Genomic DNA, 13,810 nt, shown 5'->3' on the forward strand with positions numbered 1-13,810 from the left:
AGGAGTTGCCATGACAGGAACAGAGGGACAGGGCCAAGGACTGAGCGGCCCAGGCGAAGGGACACATGGCCAGGGCCATCCTCCGGACGCAGGCGCTCCCGCCAGCAAGGCTGGGCCCAGAGTCCACCTGTCCGCTCCAGGAGTGTCTGTGACAGGAGCAGTGGGACAGGGCCAAGCTCTGAGAGGCCCAGGCGAAGGGACACATGGCCAGGGCCATCCTCCAGACGCAGGCGCTCCCACCAGCAAGGCCGGGCCCAGAGTCCACCTGTCCGCTCCAGGAGTCGCCGTGGCAGCAGCAGCAGGACAAGGCCTAGGGCTGAGAGGCCCAGGCGAAGGGAGACATCATCGGGGACGCCCCCCAGACGCAGCCGCTCCCGCCAGCAGCGCCGGGCCTCGACTCAGACTCTGCGGTCCCGGAGTCGCCAGGACAGGAGCAGGAGGACAGCAGCGAGTGCTGAGAGGCCCAGGCGTAGAGGGACGTGGTCGGGGACATCCCGCAGGAGCAGCCGCTCCCACCAGCGACGTCGGACCTCAACTGGGACCTCCAACAGCAGCGCATAGCGGCGTCATCTTTTCTTTCTAGGCCGTGTGTTCCGTGCCGGAAGTGAAGGTGAGAGCGGTCAGTGCAGGGACCCTGAGATGTGCAGCTCTGTGAGCAAACCCTATTAGCTCTTGATGTTTCTACTGGCAGGAAGAAGTCTGGGCTAAATACCTTGATTTCTGTGTAACGGTGTATTCAGTGAAAAGTCACTTAAGGATGTGGCTAATTAAAAAGGACTCTTGTTCCTGCCTTTACACTCCAAGCTCAGATGTTTTCCCACTGCTTACCCTTGATAATGAACCACTCCTTAATGGGCTTGGATATGCTTAGGGCGACATTCAGGGCAAGGTGGCTCTTAGGGAAGCTGTGTCTGAAAAGGACGTGTGCTGTGTTGCTAACCTTGAACAATCTCATTTCAGTAAAGCCAAAAAAAGAAGAAAGAGAGTGAGACACTGCCTCAAGTGTCTGAAGACAACTTCTACAGCATTGCTGCGGATTTGAAAGAGGCCTTTCAAAGAACAAGCCAGAATAGATGGTATTTCCTCCGTCTATTCTGGTTTGTTCTTTGAAAGACCTTCAAAGAACGAACCAGAATAGACTGAGAAAATACCCTGGGACAAAGAGCATGCACAGGACTCTGCCCCAGATGACCATTTGGGACCTTTGCCTGAGGACGACGCAGCTCAGGAGACGACTTCTTTCAAGTTTTCCTTCTTTGGAGGCACAGCGGCGTTGGGCATCAAAGAAGGTAACAGCAGAACCCTTCTAACAGTGCCATTGCTAAGGAAGAGCTCCTGGCAGGCACTGTAGGGCAATATGGTGTAAAGAAGGTCAGGATGCAGGGGATTTTCAGCAACAGAAGTCAGTAATCAGGCAGAAGCATTTTGATCTTCATTTCTGTTTGCCAGGGCTGTGGTAGATTATTGAGAGGTGCCTCATGCTTGCATCTCAGGAATTCTGAAAGGCATGCTTTGAGAAGGCATTGGGGTTTTTGCTGAGGGGTGAAAAAGCTTGTTCTCATGCCCTGAATTCCTCAAACAGGGAAAAAGGTGACACACCAGTCATATCAAGTTTCATAGGACCTCACAAGGCTTTTAAGGAAATGTGCGTTAATGTAGAGGGAGGAGCAAAGTCCGAGAGCTGGCCCCAAGATCCATGAACATTCTGTTTGTTACTGAATTCTACTCTTGGACCTTTAGAAAAAGGAAATGGAATGACACATGACCATGGGGGTGTCCTAACCTTAGATAAAATGAGGCCGTCTGAAATGAAGATGAAACAACATTAACTCGAGTCCCAGTCATGTAGGTGGGAAAAGAAACCCCGTGAAGTTATCCCAAATATTAAAAAACCCAACGCAACAGCACAAAGCAACGAGCCCCCCAGACTTGTGCTGAACTGAGAAGGCATTCAGTGTCTTCTGAATGCAATGAGAAATGTTTAAGAATACATAAGGGATCCCTGGAACAAAGTGGAAAATACTGGAGCCGAGATGTAGCTTAGAAAGTCTGGCAGGGTCAGATTCTGTCCTTCCTAAATCTCTCTTCTCCACTGTAAGTATTTCACGTGAAAGGAGGAATTTTTCCTGAGGAGTAGAGGAATAATCTGGTTTTGGCTTTTTTTCTCTATTGGTGCTGTCATTGCAGAGCCTCACGCGCTTGGGACAATAAAGCCGGTAAAAGCCACATGGCAAGAGGACCCACGTTTCCAGGACAGCAGTTCTGAGGGTGACGATGAGCCTGAGATGACAGAAATCGAACAGGACCAAGAAGTGCAAGTTGCATTTCTCTTTGTTGTCTACTTGGCTGTAGTAGTTGGATGCTGTGGGAATATTAATAGCAGCACTCAGGGAATGGGAAAGTGACATTGCACACCTCTGAGCAATGAAAGTCATCTTGGAAAACCGTTGGTGCTGCACAGAGTCAAAACTCCCAGCAGCCCATTGGATGTGAATGTGAATATGGAAAGAAAGAGTAGAGCACAAGAAATTAACTGGGTCATTTTGGTTTGACCAACTCCAAACTGAGTTTGGCCAAAAGCCCAAGACACAGTCAGTTTTCTCTTTTAAAAGAGGGCTTTGTAAAATAGAAAGCTCTATTCGGTTCCTAGGGAATAAAGCTTATCAAGGTACGCCATTTCACTGAAGCACTACAGGTTTAACTTGTGTTCATGGAATTTGATAGTACAATTTGGGATGCTCAAATCCCTTTGTCCTTTTCTAGGTTTCTTTCTTTACCCCGCACAGAAAGTGCTAGAGTTTTTTATTTTTTCTCCAAAGATGATGAACGCCTAAGAGGTATGAGAGAATTTCTTTACCCTCTTTTATATTTTTTTTCCTTTTAAACCCTTCCTGTAATTCAGTGAGGAGGAAAAAATGCTGCCTAGCTGTCAAAGTTTTCTAGTCAAAATTTGCCACCCTCACTTGTGATCCAAGTTGTGGCAGAATCCCGTGAGAAAATCCTCGTAAAATAAAGGTCAAGCAAACTTCTGGCTTTCTTTTCTTTCAGACAATTACCGAATAGGAATCTGGAATTTTAGAGTTTACCAAAAACTTAGTCACTTCACAGGTCACTTAGACATTATGGATCCTTTCAGGTATTTAAATCATCTTTGTCTTTTTCCTCTCTTTCTGGTGTTACCATTAGGAATGTTGAGTGTTCTTGTCAGCCACATATGTCCCTGTGGTTCTTTGTCCTAATGAATCTGGGGCTTTCTCTTCTGAATCCAGTGAATTTTGTATTTAGAAACAAAGAAAACAACATCCAAAGGAAACATGCACAGTCCCCAAAACCTGCACAGGCCACCAAAACAATTGCTGGTTAGATTTTGTAGAATAGAGTCTTAAGCTTAAAGGATGTGCCTTCCATGAGATTGATTCCATAACTCTGCTGCAATGCACTGCTGTGTTCACACAGTTCCCGGCCTGCAATCTTCCAGGCAGCCTGATTGACAGGGTGTGTTGAAATGGGGAGCTCAGGCCTCAGCAGGCCTCAGTTCTGGGGGAAGAGGTGGCGTGCTGGTGCTGAGCTTCTAATGCAACAGCAGCAATTTCAGTGCAATTCAGATTGCAGCATGGTGAGGAAAAGTGCTGCTGCCTTTGATTGTTCTTAGCACAGCAGGCTGCAGTAGGGAACATTTCTGCTGGAGCCAAGGTGTGGTGCGGGCAGGAGAACAGGAAGGATGTGAAGAATTGATTTCTGATTTTAGTGCTGTGGTGGTCAAGATTGTTAGAAGCAGCAGAGCAATCACAAGTGTTTAAGGCTATTAATTGGATGTTTCTTTTGTGCAGAGGATCCACAGTTATTTTTGTAGATTAGTAGAAGCCAGTGAAGAAAAAGAGGGTTGGGAAGACAGACGTAGATTATTGCCTGAGGTGAGTATGGAACATCTGTTCCCTGGTAAGTCTAGGTGAAAGCTGAGCATGGGGAGGGATTGCAGGTATGAATGTGCATGCAAAATTAAGTCAGGACCTCGAGAAGAGCTTCAAATTTGTAATGAAGTGGGAAGAGAAGAGGGAACATCATGTTGTGTGGTCCAGTCAGGTACACCATTACATCTTTGTGTGTTACAGGAGCAGCTACTTAAGTGTATGTAAGGATAGTGAATGTAGAGACTTCTCCTCATAGTGGATTCAGGAACTTCTCTGAAGAATTTGTTAGATTTTCATTATTTTCTGGAATGCCAAAGGAAGCATTAGGATACCCTATAGGAAGTGCAAGCAGACCAATAAAGTTTTTACTGATTAGAAGCGAGTCAAGTTTGTTCCTTGAAAGTGTTGCCAAACAAGGTTACTGTGAAAATGCTTTCAAAGGTCTGACAGGGATCAATATCAGCAAAGGCTGTTAGGCCGTGTTTGGGAGCTGGGGCTGAGGCTCTGGTGCCCTGGGGAGCCACGGGAAGTCTCCAGGGCTGAGTGTGCGGCCAGGCCGGGGCCATTGAGCTGCAGCCCATCCCTGGTGGATGCAAGGGCAAGCAGGAATGCCAAGGGACCCCAGGGCCGGGCCAGGCCAGGCCAGAGCAGTGCCCCCAGCCCTCCAGGAGCGGATGGGCTCTGCCAAGCCCAGCCTGGGCACTGCCCCCAGCCCAGGGACAGGCGGGTGCTTTGCCCGAGGGCTGGGCCCAGAGCGGCAGAGCTGTCACAGCCCCAGCTGGTTCTGGCCTGCGTGGGGCCCGGGCAGGGCCCGTGGGTGCCCTGGGCAGTGCTGGAGCAGCACAGGAGCAGTTGCCAGGGCCTGGGGAGGCACAGGGCTCAGCCTCGGCACGGCGACACAGCATGCAGGCTGCAGGGGACAGAGCCAATGGCACCGGGCACGAGCAGCTCTGTGGGGCTCTGAGCCTGCAGCAGCATCGGCCCCAAGGCTGCTCCGTCCCTGCCTGGCTGATGGGCAGGGCTGGAGGCCTTGCAGAGCAGGGGCCATTGTGGGCACGGCTGTCCCAGGAGCTGCCCCCTGGCCCAGCTGGGCCCCACTTGGGCAGGAAGGAGGCTCCCAGCCCCGGCATGGCCGAGCAGCTCCTGCCTCCCCCTGCCTCTGCTCTGATCCCCACGCTGCCTGCTGCCACAAGAGGCCCTGGGCCAGGCTGTCAGAGGGCTGCTTTGCCCTCACCTGGCTCCCTGGCACCAGCGCCCTCCTGAATTCTGTTAGACATGGCAGCTCTCTGTTCTGCGTCTCTGTCCTCGAGGCACGTTGTCGCTGCCAGGTGCAGGTACTCTCGGTCTAGGGGAGTAAGAAGGGAGGGAGGGGAGTTTGCAGGACAGGCCCAGAGCCGCTTCCGGCTCCCAGCCCACAGAGCCGCCTGCTGGAGGAGGGAGGCTCCTGTGCCAGGGCCTCTGTTCCAGAGTTGCTGGGAGCCAGACTGTTCCGGCTGCTGGGCCGGCCTTTCTTTCCTGCTGTCTGGGCTAAGCTCTGGCAAACCTCGTGAGGCACAAATCTACCTCCTCACCCTCTGTGCCTCCCACCGCACCTCAATTAGCACATCTCGAGGGAGAAACTCCATCAGTCCAACGTGGCGGTTCCCTTGCCGAAATAGGAGAGTGGTGAAGAGCTGCAGGCAAGGGGAGGAGCTGATGAGGAGAGGGCGGCAGGAGCTGCCCATTGCAATGGTGAAGGGAGCACCTGGAGCCACTCACCATGCAGAACCTGTGGGCACAGAGCCCACCCTTGTGCACTTTGTCACCGCACATGTCCGGGTCAGCCTCGGCACGGCGACACAGCATGCAGGCTGCAGGGGACAGAGCCAATGGCACCGGGCACAAACAGCTCTGTGGGGCTCGGGCCTGCAGCAGCATCGGCCCCAAGGCTGCTCTGTCCCTGCCTGGCTGATGGGCAGGGCTGGAGGCCTTGCAGAGCAGGGGCCATTGTGGGCACGGCTGTCCCAGGAGCTGCCCCCTGGCCCAGCTTGGGCAGGAAGGAGGCTCCCAGCCCCGGCATGGCCGAGCAGCTCCTGCCTCCCCCTGCCTCTGCTCTGATCCCCACGCTGCCTGCTGCCACAAGAGCCCCTGGGCCAGGCTGTCACAGGGCTGCTTTGCCCTCACCTGGCTCCCTGGCACCGGGGCCCTCCTGCTTGCTGTCTCACAGGGCAGCTGTCTGTCCCGAATCCCTGTCCCTTGAATGATGTGGTCGCTTTGAGGTGCTGATCCTCTCTGTCTATATGAGCCCTGCTCCTGCCTGCCTTCTGCTCCCATCATTGCGTTGAGGAACACTGCAGTGTCCTCTGGCTGTTCCTCTGCTGATTGTGGGGAGAGGCAGGTGAGGCTGCAGCAGAGGCCCAGAGCCTCGAGGTTTGGTTCATGTTTTAACCTGCATGGATCTCCTTTAAACATAGGTGGAGAAGAAGGAGCAGGCATCTAAAATTGCTTCAGTCTCTACCTCAAAAAGAAATGTGTTTGTACCTACTACCAGCAGAAAACACCAGTTTTCCAACAGCCCATTCCTAAAAATTCGCCTTTCCATGGAACCAGCACGAACGCATCAGGGATCAGCATCCATTGGCAAAACGATGACTTCTTTTACTAACTACTTACTACAGAACTACTAAAAACCACAACACTACATTTACTAACTGATGGCTTCCATGGAATCTAAGCACTCAACTCCCTTTATGAGGGGTATTTGAGGGACAACTATAACAAATCCTGTGAATAAATTCATAGCACTGGACAAAGGAATACCTGACAGCTTTTTAAGTCTTTAATGTACTAGCAAAACTACACAGCTGAACCATTCTATTGTGAAAACTTTTAGAAGGATTTTTCACCCTCATGTTTCTCTTGATAGACTTGAGATTATATAAATAATTAGATTCTGTTTCTTTTCAGTTTTCCTATTCATGCCCTGAGTATTTTGGTACAGCTTCATTTTCTTTTCAATTCTATGGTTTCCCTCCGGTGTTTTAAATCAGATGTTTTAATATTTTGCTATCTGTGGTGCAATTCTGTCGATCTACTGAAGAGGGCCAAGCAGTGCCGGTCTGCCGGCAGGTCCCAGAGATCGCTCCTTCGGGCGGCCCCGGGGCAGGAGCGGCCCCGGCTCTGCCATGGCCGTGCTTCCCTCAGCTGTTGGCACTGCCAGCCCGGCTCTGCCATGGCAGGGCTTCCCTCAGCTGTCGGCACTGCCAGCCCGGCACTGCCATGGCCGTGCTTCCCTCAGCTGTCGGCACTGCCAGCCCAGCTCTGCCATGGCAGGGCTTCCCTCAGCTGTCGGCACTGCCAGCCCGGCTCTGCCATGGCCGGGCTCCCCTCAGCTGTCGGCACTGCCAGCCCGGCTCTGCCATGGCAGGGCTTCCCTCAGCTGTCGGCACTGCCAGCCCGGCTCTGCCATGGCCGGGCTCCCCTCCGCTGTCGGCACTGCCAGCCCGGCTCTGCCATGGCCGGGCTCCCCTCAGCTGTCGGAACTGCCAGCCCGGCTCTGCCATGGCAGGGCTCCCCTCAGCTGTCGGCACTGCCAGCCCGGCTCTGCCATGGCAGGGCTTCCCTCAGCTGTCGGCACTGCCAGCCCGGCTCTGCCATGGCCGGGCTCCCCTCCGCTGTCGGCACTGCCAGCCGGCTCTGCCATGGCCGGGCTCCCCTCAGCTGTCGGAACTCCAGCCCGGCTCTGCCATTGCAGGGCGTCCCTCAGCTGTCGGCACTGCCAGCCCGGCTCTGCCATTGCAGGGCTTCTCTCAAGAGCTGGCTATGCCAGCCCGGCTCTGCCAGGGACTCTGGCAGTGCCACGGCGCACGGCAGCTCTGGCACTGCAGCCTCGGCCAGCAGGCAGCTCTGCGGGCTGGGACCCCGCTGCGGCCGCACGCTTCTCCCAGAGCCCGAGCAGCAGCTGCACGCTCCCAACACCGAGCCGGGAATGCGCTCAGGAACAGCGCGGGCTCGGCTCTGGGCACCAACCGCCCCGCCCCTCACACCCGCCCGCCCCTTTCCGCCCTCCGGCCCCGCCGCGCGCCGCCCGCGCTGTCATGGCGGCTCTCGCCCACAAGGCGGCGCCCTGAGCCCTGCAATGGCGCCGCCAACCTTCTGGCGCTCTGGAAGGCGCGGGCCTGGGCCCGTTGCAAACTGGGCCCTACGTCCCATTTCCTGATGAAAACATGTCCTGTCGGGCCTGGGCTTTACACCCTTCCAAGCCTGATCAACAGGAAGAGACGTTTAACCTGTGACACACATAGAAGCCTACAAGCTCGAAGTGATGGCCAGGTGTTAGAAAAGCAAAGTACTTGTTGCTAGAATTATCTTCCAAGACTCAGGGCTGGGCACGTTTCACTGATCTCAAACCCAGAGGGAAGTTGACAAAGCTTGGGAAGAAGGATGCCCACTGATAGTGGACACAAACGATGGAGAATTTCACGTGTTCTAAAATTTTAAAAGTTTAATAGTAATAAATTAGTTATAAAAATAAGAATAAAAATTAGAGAAAAAATAATTTGGACACTTAGAGGTAGGACAATAAAGGACAATAAAGAAAGCAAAGAATTACAGATGTCTGGGTGCTCTGCTCTGCCTCAGAAGACACTTTGCTAACACAGGATTAACCCTTCAAAGTAATAGCCTGTTGCATATTCATATATCTCATCCATGATGCCAAAATTGTTTTCAAACAATGGGTGTTTCTTGTTCTTGTCAACTTCTGCTTCATCTTGTCAATCAATTGTCTTGGTCCCTCAAAGTCTGGTTCTTCCCGAGAAGGAGGCAATATTTCTTTTCTCAGAGTTTTGGTGTCTTGTTACTGTTATCTTTCCATGAGCTATTTAGAAAATGTATCTTACAGCACAGAGTTTCTGTAGCCTAAAACTATATTCACCACACTACTTTAAAAGATGAGGATAGCACTACAAAAAAGGATTAATACAACATAACTTTCCAACATAATACATATAGCAATAATTTTAAGATTTGTGAAATGCCAATCATATAATATGCATTTTTCACACCTTCTCTGCTCCTTCTTCTTCTCAAAATATATTGTAAACCTGACTAGAAAAACTAGTTAGAGCCACGGTCAGTGCCTTATTCTGAAAACTCACAGCTGACTAACAGGTTTAGTGCCTTACAGGGCAGGATTGAGGCCCTGGAACTGGAGGGACAGACAAGTGATGAAGTGGGCAAAAGTCCTTCTGCAATCGAGGGGCACCTAGGGCAAGTCAGGCAACACCATGCATGGTGACCACCTCTGTTCCAAGGGAAGGCAGGGTCCTTGCAGGCCTTCCCAAAAGCATCTCAAGGGAAGGTTTCCATCTGCCCTGCCCTGTGTCCTTGACTTCAGCTGAATCTTTCTCTCTCTGAAAGACAGGAAGCTCAAGTGTGTTGGGAGAATACTGTGAGCATTGGCAGAGGTGAACGGTCAGGAATCCAGAGGCTTGTGCAACTCTCTTCCATAGAGAGTCCCTTGTTGTATATTTCCAACAAAGCAGAGCTTAAGTGGCAAGTCAGCGATTGGGGAAATACAGCACTGAGACAATAAGCTGTAACATGCCTTGTTTTGAGAGGGACAAGTAAGACAACAAATGTTCAAACAGCATATTCTGAGAAGATGAAGAAGAAAACCTAATTTTTCTAAGGTTTTCTAATGTTTATTTTATTCTCTGTGCCTTTTGAAGATTGCCTATATCCTATTTTCATTGTTTTCTTTTTTCCTGTCTTGAGAATGAATTGTGCATTCAGGATATTTCAAGTCACAGACATAAGAAAAGTTCCATATTATTTGACAATCATGAAAAGGTAAGTTTAGAGGTAACATCTATTGTCTTTGATGATTGGATCAGACTCATTTTTAAATACCCTTGTATGTCCTGCTCATATGCAAAGATGCTAGATTGATCTTGGAAGGGCATTAAACCAAGAAACAATTACTTCAAAACCTCGGGAGGTGGCTGCCATGGTGACTTCCCTTAAGTGTCACAGCCCCAGCCCCGCTCCATGGCCGGTTTCCCTGAGGGCTGACAGCCCCAGCCCCGCTCCATGGCCGGTTTCCCTGAGGTGTCACAGCCCCGGCCCCGCTCCATGGCCGGTTTCCCTGAGGGCTGACAGCCCCAGCCCCGCTCCATGGCCGGTTTCCCTGAGGTGTCACGGCCCCGGCCCCGCTCCATGGCCGGTTTCCCTGAGGTGTCACAGCCCCAGCCCCGCTCCATGGCCGGTTTCCCTGAGGTGTAACAGCCCCGGCCCCGCTCCATGGCCGGTGTCCCTGAGGGCTGACAGCTCCAGCCCCACTCCATGGCCGGGTTTTCTGGTCACTTTGAGGTGCTGTTCCTCTCTCTCTGTGGAGAAAGTAGAGGCCAGGGAGCTTGCAGAGCAGGCCCAGAGCCATGAGGGCTCTACTCCCTGCTCAGCCCTGTGTGAGCTCTGCTCCTTCCCACTTTCTCTCCCCATTGTCAGATTGCACTGACACTCGGCCTGAGCCCAGCATTCCCTTTTGGGGCCAAGAGAAATCTCTGCTCCTGCCTCTGTCACAGGGTGCTTTGCCAGCAGGTCAGGGAAGGAGACAGCCACGGAGAGAGGCATGAGCAGTGGAGGAAAGCCAACATCACTGCAGTCTTGCAAAATGGCACCAAGAAGGAGCCAGGAAACTGCAGGCCCATCAGCCTCAGCCCCACCCCCAGAAAGGTGACAGAACAGCTCCTCTTGGATGCCATCTCTAAGCCTGTGGAATAACAGGAATGGAAACCATGCTTGACCACTCCATAGGCACCTGTGCTGCAGTGACTGGCTGGGCTTGTGAGGGGAGAGCAGTGGCTGTTGTCAGCTGGGACTTCAGCAAGGCTTTGTCCCTGCCTCCCATAACAGGCCCCTGAGGCAGCTCAGGGACAGTGGGGCAGAGAAGTGGACAGGGGAGCTCCAAACTCAGGTAGCTGTGAGCTCAGGGGCCGTGCTGGGCCCAGCCTTGTTTGCCTTATTCCCCAGGGACCCGGCAGAAGGGAAGGAGCGCTCCCTCAGCGTTTGCTGATGGGACGGAACTGGGAGCAGGGCCTGAGGCACCACAAGGCTCTGCTGCCCTTCAGTGAGACCTGGACAGGCTCAAGAGTTGAGCAGAGAGGAACCTAATGAAATTGCACTGGGAAAAGCCTCTAGAAGAGCTTCAGGCTTTGTAATTACCAGGCAGCAGAAGTGTTTTAGTAAAGTGGAATCTATAACCTTGTCTTGTAATGTCCAGTAAGGGAAACCACTGCTTCTCTGTATGTTATAGGACCAGTTGCTTGTGTGTATGTCAAGAAAATCTTTGAGAGAAACATGAAAGAATTCAGAAACTTCCCCTGATATTATTTTGGATTTTCATGTATTTCTGGAATTCCGGGTGAAGTGTAAGGATGCCAAAAGGAAAGTGAAAGCAAACCAATAAATCTTTAAAAACTCAGAAGCCTCTCCTGTGTGTTCCTTAAAGAAGTTGCCAAACAAAGTCACTTTTGCAATCCTTTGAAAGATCTTATAGGACAAAGCATTGGCCAAAAGTGCTGCCCTGTGTTTCTGAAGAGCAGCAAGCATTTTGTGTTGATGCAAGGCCTGTACCAGGGTTTGGGTTTTTGTGTGTGTATGCTTTGAATGTGAGTCTTTGCAGGACTATTAATAATTAGACCATGTACTGAAGAGAACATGTTACTGTGTTGTGCTGTCCAGTGCTGAAGAGGGTTGAGACAGAGCAGGTAGCTCTGTGTCTGTGTGTAACTTGCATGAGCAGCACGTGAGCAGTGCCCAGGGCCTGGAGAAGCAAACGGGTTCACGGTGCTGAGGACAGGGTGTCCAGAGCTCGGGATTGTCTGGCCAAGCTCTTCTGGCTCCTTGTGCTTGGAGCCCTGGCCGGGAGCCCTGCAGAGCCCCGGGCGCAGCTTCCCAACTTCCCCCTCTGCCTCCTCCCTGCCTCCAGGGTAAAGGCACTCCCTGGCATTGCACTGGCTGTGCCTCCCTCCTAGAGCCGTGAAGGGATCCTTTCCCAGCCAAGGTGGCTCTCCCGTGGAGACAGGAAAATGGACAAACTCCTGCTGCCCCAGCATCAGGCAGGTGCAGGGTGTCCCTGCCTGTCAGCCCCTGCCCTGCTTCCCAGAGATGCCACTGATTGTTCTGGAAGTCATGGATCTGGATTTCCAGGAGCATGTTTGCAAAGACACGAAAGAGAAAAATTGACAAGAATTGTTTGTGCTTTTCTTCCTGAGTTTTTTCCAATGTATTTTCTAGTAGGAAAGCATCGACCAAACTGGCAAAGTTCATATAATGTAGGAAAAGCATCCTCCTGTATTTGACTTGAGTGGAGGACAGTTGCAAGCTCTCCTGTCAAATGTTCACAGAAAATTCTCAGTGCATTTGGTGTCTTTCGACTGAGTCTGTATAAAAGATGACGATTCTCAGAAGCTGAATACTAATTTTTCCATTTATATGAAATGTGAAAGTTGTTAGTTCATAGGATGACAGATAACTGAGGTCTGGAGGCAGCTGTGGTGGTGTCCAGGTTTATCTCCAGTACCCAATGGTGATCAGAAGCAGCATCAAAGCAGGTTCATCTTAGTTTTCTGCAGACAGGTCTTGAGGAAAACATCAGTTCACCTAGAGCAGGGTTTGAATCCCTGCAGTGCAGGTGACTCCGCACCGGCTCTCTGGGCCACCGCCTGCCAGGGGCAGGAGCAGAGATTTCCCTTGGCCGGGGCCGGAGCCCTGGCGTGGCAGTGCCTGAACAGCACCTCCCTGCCTACAGTGCCACCCTGGATGGCTGCCCCAGGGCCTGGCATTTGACCCTGCACTTGCTGCAGGAGTCCTGGCCCTGCTTCCACCCTGAGCAAACGCTCGGAGCCATCTCAGAAGCTCGGTGCCCGAGGGGGCCGCCACAAGTGGTTGCCAGGGACCTGAGGCCATGGCTGCCCCGATTTTGGGTACACGGCTCTGATGTCAGAGTGGCCATTGTGACCTGTGCCACCAAGGCCACAAAAGGGGACGCTGGGCTCTGGCCGAGTGTCAGTGCGACCTGACAACGGGAGGAGAAGGTAAGGCGAGGACGTGGCTGCCCAGGGACCAGAGGGGCCCCACACCTCGGGGCTCTGGGCCTGTGCTGCAGCCTCACCTGCCTCTCCCTTCCCAGAATCAGCGGAGGAACAGCCAGGACTCTGCGGTGTTCCTCAACGCGACGACGGGAGGAGAAAGCGGACGGGAGCAGGGCTCACGCAGGCCTGAGCAGGGAGTAGAGCCTCGTGGCTCTGGGCCTGTTCTGCAAACTCCCCCCCCTCTTCTTTCTCCCACAGACAGAGAGTACCTGCACCTTGAAGCGACAACGTCCCTCCAGGACAGAGACGCAGGACAGACAGCCGCCATGTCTGAGAGCAAGCAGGAGGGCCCTGGAGCCAAGGAGCCAGGTGAGGGCAAAGCAGCCCTGTGACAGCCTGGCCCAGGGGCTCTTGTGGCAGCTGGCAGCGTGGGGATCAGAGCAGAGGCAGGGGGAGGCAGGAGCTGCTCGGCCATGCCGGGGCTGGGAGCCTCCTTCCTGCCCAAGTGGGGCCCAGCTGGGCCAGGGGGCAGCTCCTGGGACAGCCGTGCCCACAATGGCCCCTGCTCTGCAAGGCCTCCAGCCCTGCCCATCAGCCAGGCAGGGACAGAGCAGCCTTGGGGCCGATGCTGCTGCAGGCTCAGAGTCCCACAGAGCTGCTCATGCCCGGTGCCATTGGCTCTGTCCCCTGCAGCCTGCATGCTGTGTCGCCGTGCCGAGGCTGACCCGGACATGTGCGGTGACAAAGTGCACAAGGGTGGGCTCTGTGCCCACAGGTTCTGCATGGTGAGTGGCTCCGGGCGCTCCCTCCACCATTGCAATGGGC

This window comes from Zonotrichia albicollis, chromosome 12, assembly GCF_047830755.1.
Source record: "Zonotrichia albicollis isolate bZonAlb1 chromosome 12, bZonAlb1.hap1, whole genome shotgun sequence".
NCBI lineage: Eukaryota > Metazoa > Chordata > Aves > Passeriformes > Passerellidae > Zonotrichia > Zonotrichia albicollis.